At 40.1% G+C, this 19,576-nt stretch overlaps 1 protein-coding gene across 1 annotated transcript in view; it reads left to right on the top strand.

The window, feature by feature from the left end:
* Positions 1–19,576, top strand: part of LOC124594803 (uncharacterized protein KIAA0513) — a 249,300-nt gene that overhangs the window by 209,586 nt on the left and 20,138 nt on the right. The window lies entirely within an intron of this gene.

Below are 19,576 nucleotides of genomic sequence, written 5' to 3' on the forward strand. Positions count from 1 at the left end.
ATTAATTTTAAGTCCTTAACTAAACACACAGTTCAGTAACTTACATCAACAGAACTTCATATTTTCAATCACTCAGCAAGTTATGGATCACTAGCAGTGCAGTACAGGTTTCATATCAATTTTGTTAATGACTGATTACCAATATACTTGTTCTCATGTGGACAATTATAAAAGCAATGGGTAGCTAACACATGGCACAACATGTCTTCTGAAAGTTGGAATACACACACACACACACACACACACACACACACACACACACACACACACACACACACACACACACACACACATTCCACGTGTGAAAAATATTTCTAAAAACAAAGATGATGTGACTTACCAAACGGAAGTGCTGGCAGGTCGATACACACGTGGCTCTGCCTTTGATCGTGTACACCTTCCGGGTTACAGGACTGAAGTAGGTAGTGGTGGGAGGGTGCATGGGACTGGTTTTACACCGGGGGCGGTTATAAGGGTAGGAGCCAGAGGGCAGGGAAGGTGGTTTGGGAATTTCATAGGGATGAACTAAGAGGTTACAAAGGTTAGGTTGATGACGGAAAGACACTCTTGGTGGAGTGGGGAGGATTTCATGAAGGATGGATCTCATTTCAGGGCAGGATTTGAGGAGTCGTATCCCTGCTGGAGAGCCACATTCAGAGTCTGATCCAGTCCCGGAAAGTATCCTTTCACAAGTGGGGCACTTTTGGGGTTCTTCTGTGGGAGGTTCTGGGTTTGAAGAGATGAGGAAGTGGCTCTGGTTATTTGCTTCTGTACCAGGTCGGGAGGGTAGTTGCAGGATGCGAAAGCTGTTTTCAGGTTGTTGGTGTAATGATTCAGGGATTCCGGACTGGAGCAGATTCATTTGCCACGAGGACCTAGGCTGTAGGGAAGGGACCGTTTGATGTGGAATGGGTGGCAGCTGTCATAATGGAGGTACTGTTGCTTGTTGGTGGGTTTGATGTGGACGGACGTGTGAAGCTGGCCATTGGACAGGTGGAGGTCAACGTCAAGGAAAGTGGTATGGGATTTGGAGTAGGACCAGGTGAATCTAATGGAACCAAAGGAGTTGAGGTTGGAGAGGAAATTCTGGAGTTCTTCTTCACTGTGAGTCCAGATCATGAAGATGTCATCAATAAATCTGTACCAAACTTTGGGTTGGCAGGCCTGGGTAACCAAGAAGGCTTCCTCTAAGCAACCCATGAATAGGTTGGCGTACGAGGGGGCCATCCTGGTACCCATGGCTGTTCCCTTTAATTGTTGGTATGTCTGGCCTTCGAAAGTGAAGAAGTTGTGGGTCAGGATGAAGCTGGCTAAGGTAATGAGGAAAGAGGTTTTAGGTAGGGTGGCAGGTGCTCGGCGTGAAAGGAAGTGCTCCATCGCAGCGAGGCCCTGGACGTGCGGAATATTTGTGTATAAGGAAGTGGCATCAATGGTTACAAGGATGGTTTCCAGGGGTAACAGACTGGGTAAGGATTCCAGGCATTCGAGAAAGTGGTTGGCGTCTAAAATTCACAAACCAAATCATCCCGGCCGTCCCATTGTAGCTGGTTACCAAGCCCCCACAGAACGTTTCTCTGCCTACGTAGATCAACACCTTCGACCCATTACATGCAGTCTCCCATCCTTCATCAAAGACGTCAACCACTTTCTCGAATGCCTGGAATCCTTACCCAGTCTGTTACCCCTGGAAACCATCCTTGTAACCATTGATGCCACTTCCTTATACACAAATATTCCGCACATCCAGGGCCTCGCTGTGATGGAGCACTTCCTTTCACGCCGAGCACCTGCCACCCTACCTAAAACCTCTGTCCTCATTACCTTAGCCAGCTTCATCCTGACCCACAACTTCTTCACTTTCGAAGGCCAGACATACCAACAATTAAAGGGAACAGCCATGGGTACCAGAATGGCCCCATCGTACGCCAACCTATTCATGGGCTGCTTAGAGGAAGCCTTCTTGGTTACCCAGGCCTGCCAACCCAAAGTTTGGTACAGATTTATTGCCGACATCTTCATGATCTGGACTCACAGTGAAGAAGAACTCCAGAATTTCCTCTCCAACCTCAACTCCTTTGGTTCCATCAGATTCACCTGGTCCTACTCCAAATCCCATACCACTTTCCTTGACGTTGACCTCCACCTGTCCAATGGCCAGCTTCACACGTCCGTCCACATCAAACCCACCAACAAGCAACAGTACCTCCATTATGACAGCTGCCACCCATTCCACATCAAACGGTCCCTTCCCTACAGCCTAGGTCCTCGTGGCAAACGAATCTGCTCCAGTCCGGAATCCCTGAACTATTACACGAACAACCTGAAAACAGCTTTTGCATCCTGCAACTACCCTCCCGACCTGGTACAGAAGCAAATAACCAGAGCCACTTCCTCATCTCTTCAAACCCAGAACCTCCCACAGAAGAACCCCAAAAGTGCCCCACTTGTGACAGGATACTTTCCGGGACTGGATCAGACTCTGAATGTGGCTCTCCAGCAGGGATACGACTTCCTCAAATCCTGCCCTGAAATGAGATCCATCCTTCATGAAATCCTCCACACTCCACCAAAAGTGTCTTTCCACCATCCACCTAACCTTCGTAACCTCTTAGTTCATCCCTATGAAATTCCCAAACCACCTTCCCTACCCTCTGGCTCCTACCCTTGTAACCGCCCCCCGGTGTAAAACCAGTCCTATGCACCCTCCCACCTCCACCTACTCCAGTCCTGTAACCCGGAAGGTGTACACGATCAAAGGCAGAGCCACGTGTGAAAGCACCCACGTGATTTACCAACTGACCTGCCTACAGTGTGAAGCTTTCTATGTGGGAATGACCAGCAACAAACTCTCCATTCGCATGAATGGACACAGGCAGACAGTGTTTGTTGGTAATGAGGATCACCCTGTGGCTAAACATGCCTTGGTGCATGGCCAGCACATCTTGGCACAGTGTTACACCGTCCGTGTTATCTGGATACTTCCCACTAACACCATCCTGTCAGAACTCCGGAGATGGGAACTTGCCCTTCAGTGTATCCTCTCTTCTCGTTATCCACCAGGCCTCAACCTCCGCTAATTTCAAGTTGCCGCCGCTCATACCTCACCTGTCTTTCAACAACATCTTTGCCTCTGTACTTCCGCCTTGACTGACATCTCTGCCCAAACTCTTTGCATTTACAAATGTCTGCTTGTGACTGTGTATGTGCGGATGGATATGTGTGTTTGTGCGAGGTTGTTTAGAAGGCAAAATGAGTTGTTCATTCATGAAAATGGGCATTTGGTTGAACAATTCACTTAAGTGAACTTTATGTCAGCATGACATTCATCTCAATGCAGCCACTTCAGTACAGCATGCTGCATCTGACTCTATAACTTTGAATGTTTCTAGCTCCTTAACTAAAATTGATAGAAGTTTGTTTTAAATTGATTTTTAGATAACTGATTTAAATATATCAGCTACATGATAGACAAACATAATGTTTCAATTAACAAATTATAACTTGTTGCTGTAACTCTCTGGAAAATAAATAAATTATGTTCTTAACTCTGCAGAAATACCGATGTATCTTACGGTTACCTATCAAAATAAATAAATAGTGCTTTCACTTTTTCTTGTAAGTTAAAGAGAAAAAGACCTTACCTGAAACACCATGTATAAGAGCTGAGCTCAGTAACCACAAAATAGAGGAATGGCTAAGCATTTGGTTGAGAAAAAGGGGGGGGGGGGGGCACTGATCATGTTGAATTAGAGCAATGAGCAGCAATTCTGCAAAGAATATAGGGAGAAATAAAAGGAGGAAAAGACAGGAGGAAGGAACAGAACACTAAAAAATAGAAGAAAGAGAAAAAAACTGTGGAGAAGCTTGAAAGCAGGTATTGGTATGCAGTAGAAGACAGCTGGGAAGAGTGAAAGGATGGTATGGAGACAGAGGGATGGAATGAAGTGAGAACAGGGAGAGAGGGAGCAAAGGCATGTGGGAGATGGTGACTACTGAAGATAGAGAACAAGGAACTTACAGCTGCTTAGAATGTGATTTAGGGAGAGCTCCCTCCTGTGCTATTCAGAAAATCCATGTTGATGGTAATCTAAATAGCACAGGTTGTGGAGCAGCAACCATACTATGTTGTGTAGCACATTGTGATCTTAGTGGTATATGGCCACAGACTGACAAGGGTTACCCTCTGAATGGATGATTTGTTCAGGGTCTTAGCCACAGGCACTATACAGTGCTTGTGGTGAAGTTGATATTTGTTACTGTAAAAGATGCCAGCAGGATGGGTGGTCATTGAGAGGGTGGGAGCTTGAAATAAAAGACATAAATATAGAAAATAGTATATTCTAATCGATCAGTTATGTAGGGCTTGCCATGGTGTGGGTGTAAAGGACAGCTGCCAGTCTAGGTGGTTGAGTAAGTTACAGATACAGGAAATGTGAGATAAGACAGTTGACATGGTGTAGCTGATGGCCATCGTCATGAACAGGGTCAGAGGCAGACAACAGAAGCTGCCAACTCTAGCTTAAGGCTCAAACACAAGAGAGATGCAACTTGCCCTGCCCTCCAAGACCCTCCACCAGCCACACATGTGACACATTTCACACAGTCTCTATTCATCACATGCAGATACTTGCAGCTAGTTTCTTCAACAAGACACCAGCAAGAGTGGCAGATGTTGACTTCAGCAATCAATAAGAAATGTGGAGTAATGCTAATGCTTAGACATTCCATAAGGCGCATATGCCAAAGTAAGACTTAAGTAGGGAGAGGCTTAAGACATGGTTGGACCTTTAAGAACCCCTAAAATATGTTACACTGGCTGGCCATCCTGTATGTTCTTCCCCCTTCCACAGGGGTGGACAGTACAACATTTACAAGTTTGTCAGACACCTCCTAGTAAAGACAGTGGCCCAGGTAGGGGATTTACAGACTATGGGAGGACTGTGTTACAATTATTTCTGTAATGTTTTCAAGGGAACAATTTGTAAATAGTTATATTCCAGCTCTGCCAAATAAGGAAATGCCAAATATTCAGAGTATACACAAAACTTAGTAAGCTAACTTGTTCAAGAAGGACAGCAATTCTCATTCACATGGCACAAAATTTCTGGGCTACTAAATAAAATTTCAAAAACAATTTCAGGAAATTAATCCTAACAGTTTGAATCATGTTCTTTATAATTCAGTTTTATGGACTCAGCTTTAAATGAACAGTGGAGGTTAAAAAATGACAATACATCACAACAAAAGGTGATATGAGTGCTAGTCACATATTTTGAAAAATCTTAAAATTCTGGTTCAAATAAAATGCAGTTGCATGTCTTGTTGTAGTGTTTTTGAATAAACCTTGATCTAGTCATGTCAAAAGTCTAAATATGTATTCCCCCTCACATTACCTATTTCCATACATAAAAAATTCCATTTAACATGGGATGACATGAATAAAATATTTAGTTATACGCTAGTGTCTGATTCTAAATGAACCCATGTAAAATATTTTATTTAACTAGAACATCTAGTCTTACAGCGAGTTGTGGCTATAATTGCATCTCTTGTGTACACATATGTAATTAAGACTGGGGAGATACTTTCAAGTAGTTCTAAGCGGCTATTAAAAATAACAAGGCGCTCAGTACAAATAACATGAAAGTTAAGGGCAGGACCAGTACTGAACAGGCCTTCTGTTAAAGAAGGGTAGCTCATGCTGGATCCTTCTGTCAGTATTGGTTCTTTGTCAACTTTCTACGATTTAAAAATTGAAGCAGCATGCCTCTCTTCTCAGGGCACTCGATTAGAGCACTTCCTGAAGTTCTGCCATCAGGTGTAACCTATCCTTTTATTCTCTTTGTGCATAATCAGTAAGCATCTGATTTTCTTATCAATAACTTTATATTTTATGCCTGTTCTCTACTGTTCCTGCCCTTAACTTCTATGGTTTCATTCATGTTAATTGTACCTGAGTACTTTGTTATTTTTAATAGCTGCTTAGAACTACGTGAAAGTATCTCCCCAGTCTTAATTACATATGTGTACCCAAGAGACATAATTATAGTCACAACGCACTGTGAGACTAGATGTTCTAGTTAAATAAAGTATTTTACATAGGTTCATTGAGAATTAGACACTTAGGTGTAACTAAATGTTTTATTCATGTCATCCCATGTTACATAGATTTTATTGTGTATAGAAATAAGGAATGCGAGAGGGAATATGTATTTTGACTTTTGTCATGATCGGATCAAGGTTTATTCAAGAACACTATAACAAGACATGCAATTGCATTTTATTTTAATCAGAATTTTAAGATTTTTTCAAAATATGAATCTGACTAACACTCATCTCGCTTTTTGTTGTGATGTATTGTCATTTTTTAGCCTCCACTGTTTATTTAAATCTTAGTTCATAAAACTGTATTGTAAAGAATATGATTCAAATTGTTAGGACTAATTTCCTGAAATTGGTTTTCAAATTTTATTTTGTGTCAAGTAAATGAGAGATTTTACCATAGAGAGCACCCAATCTCCAATTTCCAAGGAAATGAAAAGTAGGCATTCGGATTCTGGGGGTCTACAACATCATGCAAAGAATGAGTCGGGGCATTCTGAAACCTGGTTTAAACAACAAATCCGTACAATCAAACACAGAAACATAAATTATCTAGCCACTTTTAATGTAAACTTTCTCTTAAAAACAGGAAACCTTAAGACTTTAATAAACTTGGTAAAGGAGAAAGAAAAAAAATATAATGATGACAGCACCACAAGAAACAAGTTTTACTGATGAACATCCTTCCAATACTGAAGGATTCAGAGTATTCAAAAGAAAACCAGGAAGCAGAGTTATGAAAAATGTACCCCAATTTGGAAAGGTTTCATTGTAAACAAAATCATATTAAACTCAATAATAGAATTTAAATTGATTAATTAAAGATTTTTCACATTAACGTTTAAATCATCAAAGAAAAGTTTACACTATTTTAAAGACACATGCACCAACAGATGAGAAAAACAGAACACAGGAAGAGCAAACTGAAAATTTTTGGCAAATTATATCAAACACTCTAGATCATATTCTATCAAAAAACACAGTGTTACTACTTGGAGACTTTAATGTACAAATTGGCAAAGAACATCAGCACTAGGAAAATTCCCTGCACATAAAAGAACCAATGCAAATGGAGAAAGACTCTTAAGCATATGTGGGGTTCGCCTCCGGTAGCTGAGTGGTCAGCGCAACAGAATGTCAATCCTAAGGGTCTGGGTTCGATTCCCGTCTGGGTCAGAGATTTTCCTTGCTCAGGGATTGGGTGTTGCATTGTCCTAATCATCATCATTTGATCCCCATCGACGTGTAAGTTGCCGAAGTGGCATTAAATTGAAAGACTTGCATCCAGCGAACGGTCTACCCAACGGGAGGCCCTAGTCACACGACATTTCCATTTCAGCCTATATGGGCAGCATAACATAGTACTAAAATCTACATTCTTCAAAAAAACTTCCTAGAAAACAAACTACATGGGAATTACCAAATCCAATTTGTGATGAAAAATGACATGATCACATTGCTATAAGTAGACACTCTGCAGTGGAGGTAATCAATGTAAAAGTACCCAAGAGCACCGGTTTAAATTCAGACCACTGCCTGTCTATCATTACATTCAAGGTAAGACCAATATTTTAGAAAAAACAACCAACACCAACCCAGAAATTTTGACATACAGAAGTTATCTAGAGAAAATGATTACAAAATGCAGTTGAAAAAAAAGAATACTTAAACATTGGGAGCAACTTAAAAACGACATTATTGAGACTGCAAAAGAAAATATCCATCTTAAAAAGAAATGGCAACATGCTTGGAACACAAATAAAAATTATAAGAACAGGAATAATTTTATAGAAGCAAGGAAACATGCATCAAAGGTCTCAAGAAGATCAGAGTACAACATATAAAAGATCAATTAATGTCAATTGAGACAGACTTTAAGCAGAGCAACACAAGGAACTTTTATAAAACATTCAAAATGCCTCCAAGTTTACAGATTATAGATTCAAAAATGCAAAAGACTGCATATAATAACATGGAGAACTGCACAATACTTGCGGGCTACTTCAAAGAATTACACAATTGTGATCCACTGAAAGAAGAATTTAATTTTGATAATGTAATCAAAATACAACCAGACTCAAAGCCACCAACAATAGAGGAAATCAAGGAAATCATAAAAACTTAAAAATAACAAAGCATCAGGAGAAGAGAATGTAGTTCTGAATTGTGAAAACACTGTAGTGACAACATTATTCTATGTCTATCATAAACCATTAATGAAATTTGGACAAAAGACAGCCTACCATCAGAATGGACATCAGCATTGATACATCCACTGCATAAAAAAAGGAAAGAAATCTAAACTTAACAGTTATATATGGATATCCTTCTTACCAGTGACGTATAAGGTCCTGTCTGTGGCGCTTTTAAAGAGAGCTGAAGGAATACTTGACCCACAACCCACAACTAGGAGAGTATCAAACAGGATTTAGGAAGAGAAGGTCTCATGCAGAACAAATACTAAATCTAAAGAGCATAATAGAAATGAGGAAATCAGAAACCTGAAATACATGATAACTTTTGTAGATTTTAAAAATGCATGTAGCTCAATTGATAGAAATACACTGACCAAGATGTTAAAGGAATTCATGCACAACAATAAAACAACAGAAATAATTAATGGAACACAAGCACAAAATCAAAAGTAAAATTTATGGGTGAACTGTCAAAATCTTTCAAAATAAAATCAGGAGTAAGACAAGGAGATGGTTAATTGACCCTACTTTTTAACTGCATGTTAGAGAAGGTAGTGAGAAAATTGAGAAAATCCATCAATACTAGGGGTGTCTGACTAGGAAGAAACACATATAAAATCAGTATAGGTTGTATTGCTTTTGCAGATGACATGGCATTAATTACTGACTGATGTAGAACAACCGTAGCAAGCAGACAAAATGAGACTAACAATAACATTTGAAAAAAACACATTTCATGACTTTTTAAAATTCATAACAACACAATATCTAAAATAAACTGTTTTAAATACCTAGGAGAATGGGTAACAAGCAGCACAAAAGAAAAGATAGCCATAGAAAATAGAGTACATAAAATGGAAAAGGCATACCAAATGATAAAAAAGGTATGTAACAAAAAGAACTTTGTCGTGTAACACAAAACTAAGACACTATCAAACAGTGGCAAGGTCTGAAAAACTATGCTGCAGTAACACTTAAAACTAACAAGATTTGGGGATCTTGAAAAACTAGAAAAAGTTGAAAGAAGAATCCTAGGAAACTTTTGGGAGCTAGAAGTAACACTAATGTTGTATACAAATTAAGATCAAACAGAGAGCACTATATGAAAATAGAAAAGCTAACTGATGTAATGAGGAAACCAAAACTACAGTTTTATGGTCACATATACCAAACAGATAATAACAGACTAACCAGGAAGATCGTCAATTTATTAAAGCTCACATGGTTTACTGAAATAGACAAAGATATTAAAAACAGAGGATTTATAAGGGGTATTCAAAAACAAATGAGCCAGAGTCTGGAATGCACAAACCGGTAATAGGAAGGTAATATCGTGGTGTGTGTAATGGGGTGTGGTTCCAACCAGAGTGTGGAAGTTCATAGCCCATTGCTAGAGGTCACGCATGCAGATCACGTGACTATACAGAGCTAGCAGCAGCATGCATCAATCATCCAACACTGCCAGTCACATTTCAAACAGTGACATGGAGGTGTCAATAGAAGAGCAAAGAGGTGTTGTTCGTTTTCTGACAGAGGATGGAGTAGGTGAAACGAACATTTGTGAGCAAACACTGCATGTCCCTTGCAAGGGTCAAGACATGGTACAAGCGCTTCAGGGAAGGACAGGTGTCGTTAGCTGATGATGCACAGTCTGGAGCATCACACTGCATTACCGATGACATTGTCCAGCTGGTGGATGCACTCATTACCCAGGACCACGAGTGACCGTGAAAGCCATAGCCGCTGTGGTCGGATTGAAAGTTGGAAGTGTTCATACCATCATGAAGGAATGACTGCACATGCACAAAATGTGTGCCCAATGGGTGCCCCACAGTCTTCAACCACACCAGGAAGCATGTCGAATGGCCCACTGTCTTGGTCATCTGCAAGGCTATGCTTGAGAACGGAATGCATTCCTGGCACAAGTGGTGTCATCACTTCGAACCAGAATCAAAACGACAAAGTTTCAAGTGGAAGCATCCAGGGTCACCACTACGAAAATAAGCCAAGGCCATCCACATGAGTACAAGAAGGGTTATGCTGATGTTCTTCTTTGGCCAAGATGGCCTCCTTCTGATTCACTTCTTGCAGCACGGGACAACAGTGAATGCCCAGCATTACTTGCAAACTTTGACCACCCTTCACCAAGTGATCAAATAAAAATGACCAGGCAATCTCACCCGTGGGGTCATTATGCTCCACGACAATGCAAAGCCTCATATGGCCAACACAGTCACAGCACTCTTGCAGAAATTCAAATGGGAGGTTCTTGGCCACAATACAGTCTGAACCTCTCCCCTGTGATAACACCATTTTTGGTCCCCTTAAAAAGGCTCTGAGGGGCAAACTATTCACCTCGGATGACAATGTCCAGCTGTACGTGCGGAACTGGTTAACATCACAGCCCCAGGAATTTTATGAGACAGCCATTGACCACCTTGTGTCACAGTGGGACAAATGTCCCAACAGCCAGAGTCAATACTTCTAACATACAGGTACTGGTTGCTGTAATTATGCCTCCAGTTCATTTCTTTTTGAACACCCCTTATAGAATGGGCATAATAGATAACAGAATACTTTTTAGAGAAGCAACACAAAAGACAGATTTCAAGAAAGAAAGAGGTCTACAAAAGGAAGAAAGTAGACCCATTAAGAAAAGGAATGACACTCTTGAAGGATAAAGGAAGTCTGGGAGCAACAAAAATTAAATACAAAGAAGCAGAACCAAAATTGCTTTATTGTACCTTTCACAAGGGTTATCTGAATAAATGAATAAAAATAAAGGCAATCATCGAAACATTTAGCCTCTGTGTTGATCCCATTACCCCAGATAATTTGCACACATGCACATATAGAGACACGAATCAGTAACTGAGTCAAAAGACAATAGACTGACAAAATATGGGACTTATGATAAAATTAGTTGACAATAGAGGCTACACAATAAAAAACCACAAATTTCTGATAGCTCTGAATGGTGCACCATTAATAAAAGTAAATACAATAGAACACACACACAAAATCTTAGATATATTGATCCACGCCAACACAAATTTACTATCTCCAGTTGCCCTAAAATAACCCATATGCCCAAATGTTTGAAAATTGGGGAGGAACCTCAAACAGTTCTGAACAATTGTAACAATGAAGGCCCAGTGTTTCCTTAGTAACTGACACACAGTGTTTACACCTATGATAGCTACCTTAAAACTATAAAAGTCAGAGAACAATGTTTTACACATAAAAGATTTGCTAAGTAATTACAAAACTTGTACTCCACAAATTTCTAACACTAAAATTCCTAGACTCAGATGTGTTGATACACCTCTTGTATAGGGATTTCCAGACATCACTCCAAGCAAGTGTACTGATGGTTCCTTTGAAAGGACATGGCTGATTTCCTTCCCTATCCTTGAAACATTTCCGAGCTTGTGCTCCATCTCTAATAACCTCGCTGTAGAAGGGATGGTAAACCCTAATCTTCTTCCTTATTCTATAGGGAACAATCCAGAAGTCTTCCACTCAACCTAAAAGTCTTCCACTCACACCTTACTGTTAGATTTAACTACAGCTTATGTATTATTACAGTAAGGGCTAGACGTCATATAAAGAGAAAACAGTATACCTACTTACTTTAAAATGACTTAAATTATTTCATGGGGTAACAGTCCTTCCAAACATGGCACACTGAAATACTTAGGAATACACAATAAGAGGTACACAATTGAATCTTACTTCTAGATCAAAGTTATACTATAACTTCAGCTTGGATGCATCATTGGAAAAATGCCAATATAGCTAAATATTAATAAAAATGTCATAACAGAAGTAGGTGATAATATGTGAAGAGCAAAAGTTTAAAATCTCTTCAATACAGATGCCACAAGCAGGGATTAAAATTTTAACACCATATAAAGGAAAATGAAGAACATATGAAGTGTAAGAGTGGCACATCTAGAATTCAGCTTGATGAAATGCATCCATGCATTCAGCATGTAAACAAACATCAGCTGATAGGAGCCAGTAACATGTGTGGCAGGAAAAGCAAAAAGGCATGTGATATCACCAAAAGCATAATGGTTGCTCCAGCAGAGACTGGTGGAGAGGAGATACTCTTCACAGTGTAATACATAGGTTCCACTTGTGGGGCAGGATAGAGATAGAGCACTGCATGTGGAAAGAGGGGAGAGTTGTGGAAGGGAAGAGGTGAGGGCAGTGCGTCCAGTGCCCTCAGCCATATGTTCATTCTCTAAAGGATGACCTCAATCATGGTAGAGTCCATGCAGCATACAGAGGCTGGGGTGCAGTGACCAGTATTCATTCAAAGTGCTGGGCGAGTTCATTCATTTGGTTTGGAAGGAGGTGTCAGCATTGTTTGCTGCTTTCAACTGGGAGCAATCACAGAATCGAGGCACACTCACTATAATCTTTCTCAAACACTTTTATAGAAAATATTTGGTAAAAAATTACATTTTTGCACTGCTTATAGCTTTATATGTGAGCTTCATAATGAGGTGCTCAGCATTTCGTTACTATTTGTAGTTATTGTGACATTTGCATTTAAGTAAGACACTGTGTGAAATTAAAAGAAGTTTGCAGTGAAAAATAGGAGTTGCTAAGATATTGCATTTTGTGCATATGACATAATATGTTTTTGCTTACAAAATTTAACCAATCTCAAGAGAACTTACATTATGTAGCTTACTCATTTGTGATTGCAATAAAGTCAGAATGAAACATCCATAACATCCCTCATATCTCAGAAACTGTTTGAGGTATGGAAATGAGATTTTGGTAAATGATAGAATGCAAAGAGGAGAGTATTTTGCCACATGGTTAGTATCCAAAACCTCATTGACTACCATGGTATTCCATTAACTGCCAAATTTTTGATGGAAGAATGTAATCTCTAAGGACCATCAACAGCTGGTCAAATGACAAATGCGGTAGGTTTTGGAACAACATAAGTAAAGACATTATACATTTATTTTTGTACCAAGGATGTGCTTTTTCATTGGTTATTGACCTTATTTTTACTCAGTTCCCCACTTAATAAACCACTGTTTCAAAGTCCTCTCGAAACAGTGACTGCACAACATGTTATTGAGGTGACATTGTGTAGCTATGCAAGTGTGTGTGAAGATGCTTCACTCAATATTTACAAAAAGTATGAGCATAGGCTTCAGTTTAGAACAGTGTTCCTCCAGCACTCTGCATTTCACCTACAGTGCCTGCCTACAACCTTCACCACTACTGCTCTCCCTGTGCTTGCCCTGCTGACTGCATCAACCAGCCACATTATTCTGCCTGTACTCTACATGTTTTAATGCACAGCTGATGGCACACACCAGCTACATGTTTCCAGTTATGTGTAAAAGAGAGTAAGACAATGCTATTTATCAGAATACCAAGCACAAACACCAATTTGCAGAGAGATACTCAAAACTAGAATAGCCATTAGTTGAGATAAAGTACTCAGCATAGTGATTGTGATAAGGGGTTTACAGTGTTTGTGATCATTTAAAACCCATACTCCACATGAAAGTCAGTTAAACAGGTACAGTTACTTTGACCTACATAAGTTCTTGGCTAGAGAAAACCTACAGCTTAAAACACATGTAGTAAAAAAAAGATCTCTCGGTGAACACATAGAAACAAATTTATAAATATAAAGCAACAGAAATAAAGTGAAGTTCGAAGATTCAAAATGAGGAACGGGTAGTTTGATTAGTTAACTTGCTACATAGTGATCCTCATTATACCTCTATCTTCTAATACTTGTGCACTTCATCACCACCATTAATCTTCTTCACCTTATTAACTATTGTCTTCAATATACTTCATGCACATATCATCATATTAACATCACTTTCTCTCAGAGCTATGACAACACATATATTTGCTGTCCTCGGGGGTAAGAGCAAAAGTAAATCATCTTTATAATATTCAATATAAGTGTAATTAGCTCTCTCATTATTAATCTTTTTCATCCATAATCATTGTACCTCATATTACACCTCTTAATACATCATAGCTCCAACCACTAGGGCACATAATCCTTGCATGTATTGGATTAACCAGTTTTATATAGGCAACTACCACCTAAAGAAAAAAGGCATAGAAAGAGAAAGAGTAATGCAGACATAGGTATGGCGAGGTGAGGGGGATGGTGGGGGGGGGGGGGGGGCAAAATTTAATTTTTCCTTGCATGGTGGCACCTATCATGTACATGAGAGCAGTGGCAGGGCTGTGAAAATCATTAGACTTCATTCACCTTGACAAAGTAATATACCGTATGTACAGATGCATGAAATATTAATATGCAAGAAATAAAAAATGTAATCGTCTTTTTAACATTCAGTATAAGTGTAATTAACTCTCTCATTATTAATCTTTTCATCCTTAATTATTATACCTCATATTACATCACTTAATACACCATAGCTTCATGCACTGGGGCGCATTATCCTTGTAGAAGGAGAGAAGGAGAAAAATCTAATTTTTAGTCCCACAATATGGTATGTCACACAGCATCCTAGAGGTTACAGTGACAATGGATGTTAATCATGCTCTGACGACTGTGTATGCACCTGCAGACCCACAGTTACCGACTCTCAGTAGTAATCTGATAGACACAAATAAAATTGAGAAAATTAATGGTATGTGGCTTTCCTCCCAAGGTCTTGATGCTGGTATTACATCTGTACCCAGCCCTGAAACAAAAACTCACTCCTATCACTTCCTTGGCACACAGACAATTTTGATCCCATCCCAGATGCAGTGTAATGGGAAAAGAAGGAGGGTACCAACCCTTCAAACCCTAATGTCTGTTGAGGCAGAAAGCTATTACCGTCAGTAGTCATGTAAACTGTAGTATATAGGAAAGATGAAAGAGGACTGAAAGGATTGTGACATGAAAGCAAACTGGAAAAATGTCAAGACCACCTCATTCACTCTGTGGGCATTAACTTTCAAGCTGCAAGGTTCTGGAGATTAGCTGATAACTCTGCCCAATATTCATCTTAAAAAGTAACATCCCAAAACATGTATCTACTCATAATGGTGCCCACAGACAGTATTTTCCCTATTTTTTCTCATGTTCCATGACTTAACTATCTCAAAATATTGCTACTATGAGTACTAGATCTTACAAATTAACTTAAAACATACATTGATGACTAATGCCACTGGCAGATAATATACTTTCCACTGTTCTTCACACTAATCAACCAAAACCATATGGCTAACACAATGCAATAAAGTTTCACAGGTACCAAATATATGCTCTACGTATAAAATTACACCTTGTAACAGATCAGAATGAACCTCCTCCAAATGACAGTATCACAAAATACTCAATGCAGTCATTAATACCATAAAATAAAGTTATGTGCTAGTCTGTCCTTCATTATCTTAATCTTACTGTATTTGTACTTTACTTCACATCTTGATTTTCTATAAAAATTACTGCTGAAGGTGGAAACAGAAAATTCTAGTCAATACTGTGTATCTGAACTTTAGTTTCCTGGTCAGAGAGTCCTGTTTCCTCTCATTAATCAGAAGTTCAAGGTACGTAGCCAGTCATAGCACAATGTGGCATGTTTTCAGTGTAATGAGAGTTGGGTGAAAGATGATGGCAGCAATGACATATGTAAGCATTGTGGACTGCTGGTAAGTGCCACCCATGAGGTGCAGTGTGGGGTCAGTGGAGTTTTGTGGCAGTGCTGTGGCATAACACAATGTGCTCACAGGCATTAAACCCAGACCCTCGGGGTAAACAGTACACGTAGATGCACAGCAGCAGGCTACAACATTGAATGGGTGATATGTGGACATCACTGCTGCAGGTGGTGGCAAGACGGTGCTGCCAAGGTGAGGGTGGCACACTGTTGAGTGTTATGAGCCACACAATTAGGTGGTCAACTGCTTGGCCCATGGGCAGGCAGCTTGGCAGTGAGATAGTGAGGCCAGCCACATGGTAATCAGTGAAGCAACATCTCTGCGCAGTGGCATGATTTGCACACTTTGCTTATGTGAGCAGCACTAATGACATTGCATGGTGTTGGCACACAGTGGCAGATGAATGGCAGACCCAGCTGTGGCAGTGGTAGATGGGCAATGCTGGTGAGTAGTGACTGTGGATGATGACGTGCTCTGACAGCTGTCAACAGCACACACATATGCTTGGCAAGACCAGAGTGGCTGCACAACCCGACACATGATACAAACACCACATGCATGTGGATAACTTGTTGAGAGTGACATGCTCACTGTTGACGTGCAGTGACAGGAAAGTTCCAGGTGGCACTGTCCACCAGCCACAGCAGACAAATGGGCCTACAGCTGTGCCAGGTCAGGCCAAACATGCACAGTGTTCTCTTGGCTTTGCTGACTGGCAGGATGCAGGCTGCAATCTGGACTTTGCTCCGGGTGCAGTGGAATGCACTAATGCAGTAAGCTCCAGACAGAATGGGAGGGCATAGTCACACTGGTGTCACTTTCTAAGTGGCCACGTAGTCTTGAACATGAGTGAAAATTTTGCCGCCATTCGTCAGACCCAATGATGGAGGAGCCAAACTGCTGACACCAGTTCTACAGTATGTGAGCAGGTGGGTCGGTGTTAGAAGAGAGGTGGCTTGAAATAAGAGTAAAATACAGAAAATGATGACAGATTACATAGGCCTCACCTTAGGCTGGGAGTAAAGGACAACTGCCAGTGTAGGTGATTAAATAAGTTAAAGTATAAGAATTGTGAAAGGAGGCAGTTCATGTCCATGTGGATGGTGAGTGGTCTTGGGAACAAGGCCAGTGGCAAATGGTAGAAGCCATTGCCCTGGCTGAGAACTCAAATATAAGAGAGAAACGCAACTACGCCCACCCCTCTAAGAACCTCTAGCAACCACTCATGTGACGCGTTTTGACAGTCACCTACAGATGAATGTATCTACTTTATTCAGCAGGGCTGAGTGAGGTGGCGCAGTGGTTAGAACACTGGACTGACATTTGAGAGGACGACAGTTCAAACCTGGGTCCAGCCATCCAAATTTAGGTTTTCCATCATTTCCCTAAATTGATCCAGGCAAATCCCAGGATGGTTCTTTTGAAAGGGCACAGCCATTTTCCTTCCACATCCTTGACACAATCCAAGCTTGTGCTCCATATCTAATGACCTTGATCTGGATGGGATGTTAAACCCAATCTTCCTTCTTTCCTTTTATTGTGTAGGACACCAGCAAGGGAAGCATGATGTTGACTTCAGCAACCAACTGGAAATGTGGAATGATGCTAATGGATACAGGTTCAATCAGGCATCTACACCACTGTAACACTTGTGCATAAGTGTGTTTCAGACACAAGGCTATTATCTTCAAAATATTTTTCTTACAGTATCCCTAAAATATGTTTAGATTGGTTGGCCATCCTGTATAATATGACTGCTTTCACAGCTTGCTGGCCATCCTGTATAATATGACTGCTTTCACAGGCTGCTTTGATAGGGTAAGTTCATGTACCTGCCTTTTCCACAGGGTATGACACATGGGCCACAGTACTTGGATCAGGAGAAGCTAATGGACAAGCCAGGGTCTTGGGTTGGTTGGGTGGACAGCAGAGTACTACTTTGGGAAGGATGAAAAAGTGGATACATCTCATTTCAGAGTTATGTTGATATGCTGTCAAAGCCCTGGTAGAAAAATTGATGTAATAGCTTCTGTCCTGAGGGTTACAGAGTGTTGAATAAATCCCATGTTAGTAAAGCCAGAAGGTAGTTTCAGTCTATAAATGACTTGACAAGACTGTTGGCAAACTGCAAGAGGAATTGCATATCTCTGCATACATGATATCCTAGTGTAGCCCAGGCTCTACTACCAAGTGAGGTGGCACAGTGGTTAGCACACTGGACTCACATTCAGGAGGACAACGGTTCAACCCCGTCTCCAGCCATCCTGATTTAGGTTTTCCGTGAATTCCCTAAATCGCTTCAGGCAAATGCCGGGATGGTACCTTTGAAAGGGCACGGCCGATTTCCTTCCCTCACCCGAGCTTGCGCTCCATTTGTAATGACCTCGTTGTCCATGGGACGTTAAACACTAATCTCCTCCTCCTGCTCCTAGGCTCTAAGTCAGGCACTTCTTGGTGTGGAATGGGTGACATTTTCCAAATGTGTAAAATTTACTATATCCTTTCCTCCAGTATGCCTACATCATCAGATATTTCAGTTTTCTGATATCATAATGCTCACTTCCTTCATATTTTTATCTGTGGCGCCAGTTTTGGGACATCTCTTGATTGTATAATCCTCATAGTAAGTACAGCTGCATTTGAATACAGCTGCTCATTTCAGCAGGCTTTTTATAAACCTTCAGCAACTTTGAATCAGCTTCAATTGGTGATAAATTATCCAAAACAAATGCTTTCATGATGGCTCAGCACTCCACAAAATATGCACAAAACATAACTACTATGAAAAGCTGTATAAACAAAACTGCTCCATGGCTAAAATTAACACTTAATTTATATTACTGTGCACGATGTACCTGTACGACAAAAATCAAAATTTAATTGATACCTTAAGAATCCCCTGACAACATGTAGAAATTGTCAGCACTGCAGCACATACAAAAAGTGATAGGTAGAAGTGCCATCCCCTTGGTTCTGGAATTGGTATCAATGGATTTACCCAATTTCGAATTTCTCTCTCACATAAAAATGAAAGAATTGAAGTCTGTTGTATACACTAGTTTCTATAAATGAAGAAATGAGAACAAAAATGATAGCTGGAAAAAATATAAAGCAATTAACAAAGAAGTTGAATAAAATATTATCCCACAGTAGTGCTGCTCAAAATTACTGCATGAAAATAAACAATGCTGCAATGCAGTTGTGCCATTTGTACATAGACTACAGTGTGCTATGCAGAGAGGATCAGCAGATTCAAAATCAAATTTTGGCAACTGGATCTCCAAGAGGAAAAAGACAACCGTCATGTGTAATGAGATGCAGCATTAACGGCATATGGGTAAATCTGCAACCAAATCACATAATTTGGACAAATCACACTTTTAGTTATTTAGCCACAATTAAATATCTGGGAAAATTTGCTGCCATGAAAATACATAATGTGTGACAGTCAAAATTAATCGCAACAGCTACAAAATACAAAAAATATTGTTTATAACAATGAAAATAATCAGTTATTGATAATATAATTCAAATGGACAGATAAAAAATCTACTCACCAAGCAGTGGCAGGGGAACACATGCACACAAAAGGATTTTAA

The sequence above is a fragment of the Schistocerca americana genome, chromosome 2 (assembly GCF_021461395.2).
Source record: "Schistocerca americana isolate TAMUIC-IGC-003095 chromosome 2, iqSchAmer2.1, whole genome shotgun sequence".
NCBI lineage: Eukaryota > Metazoa > Arthropoda > Insecta > Orthoptera > Acrididae > Schistocerca > Schistocerca americana.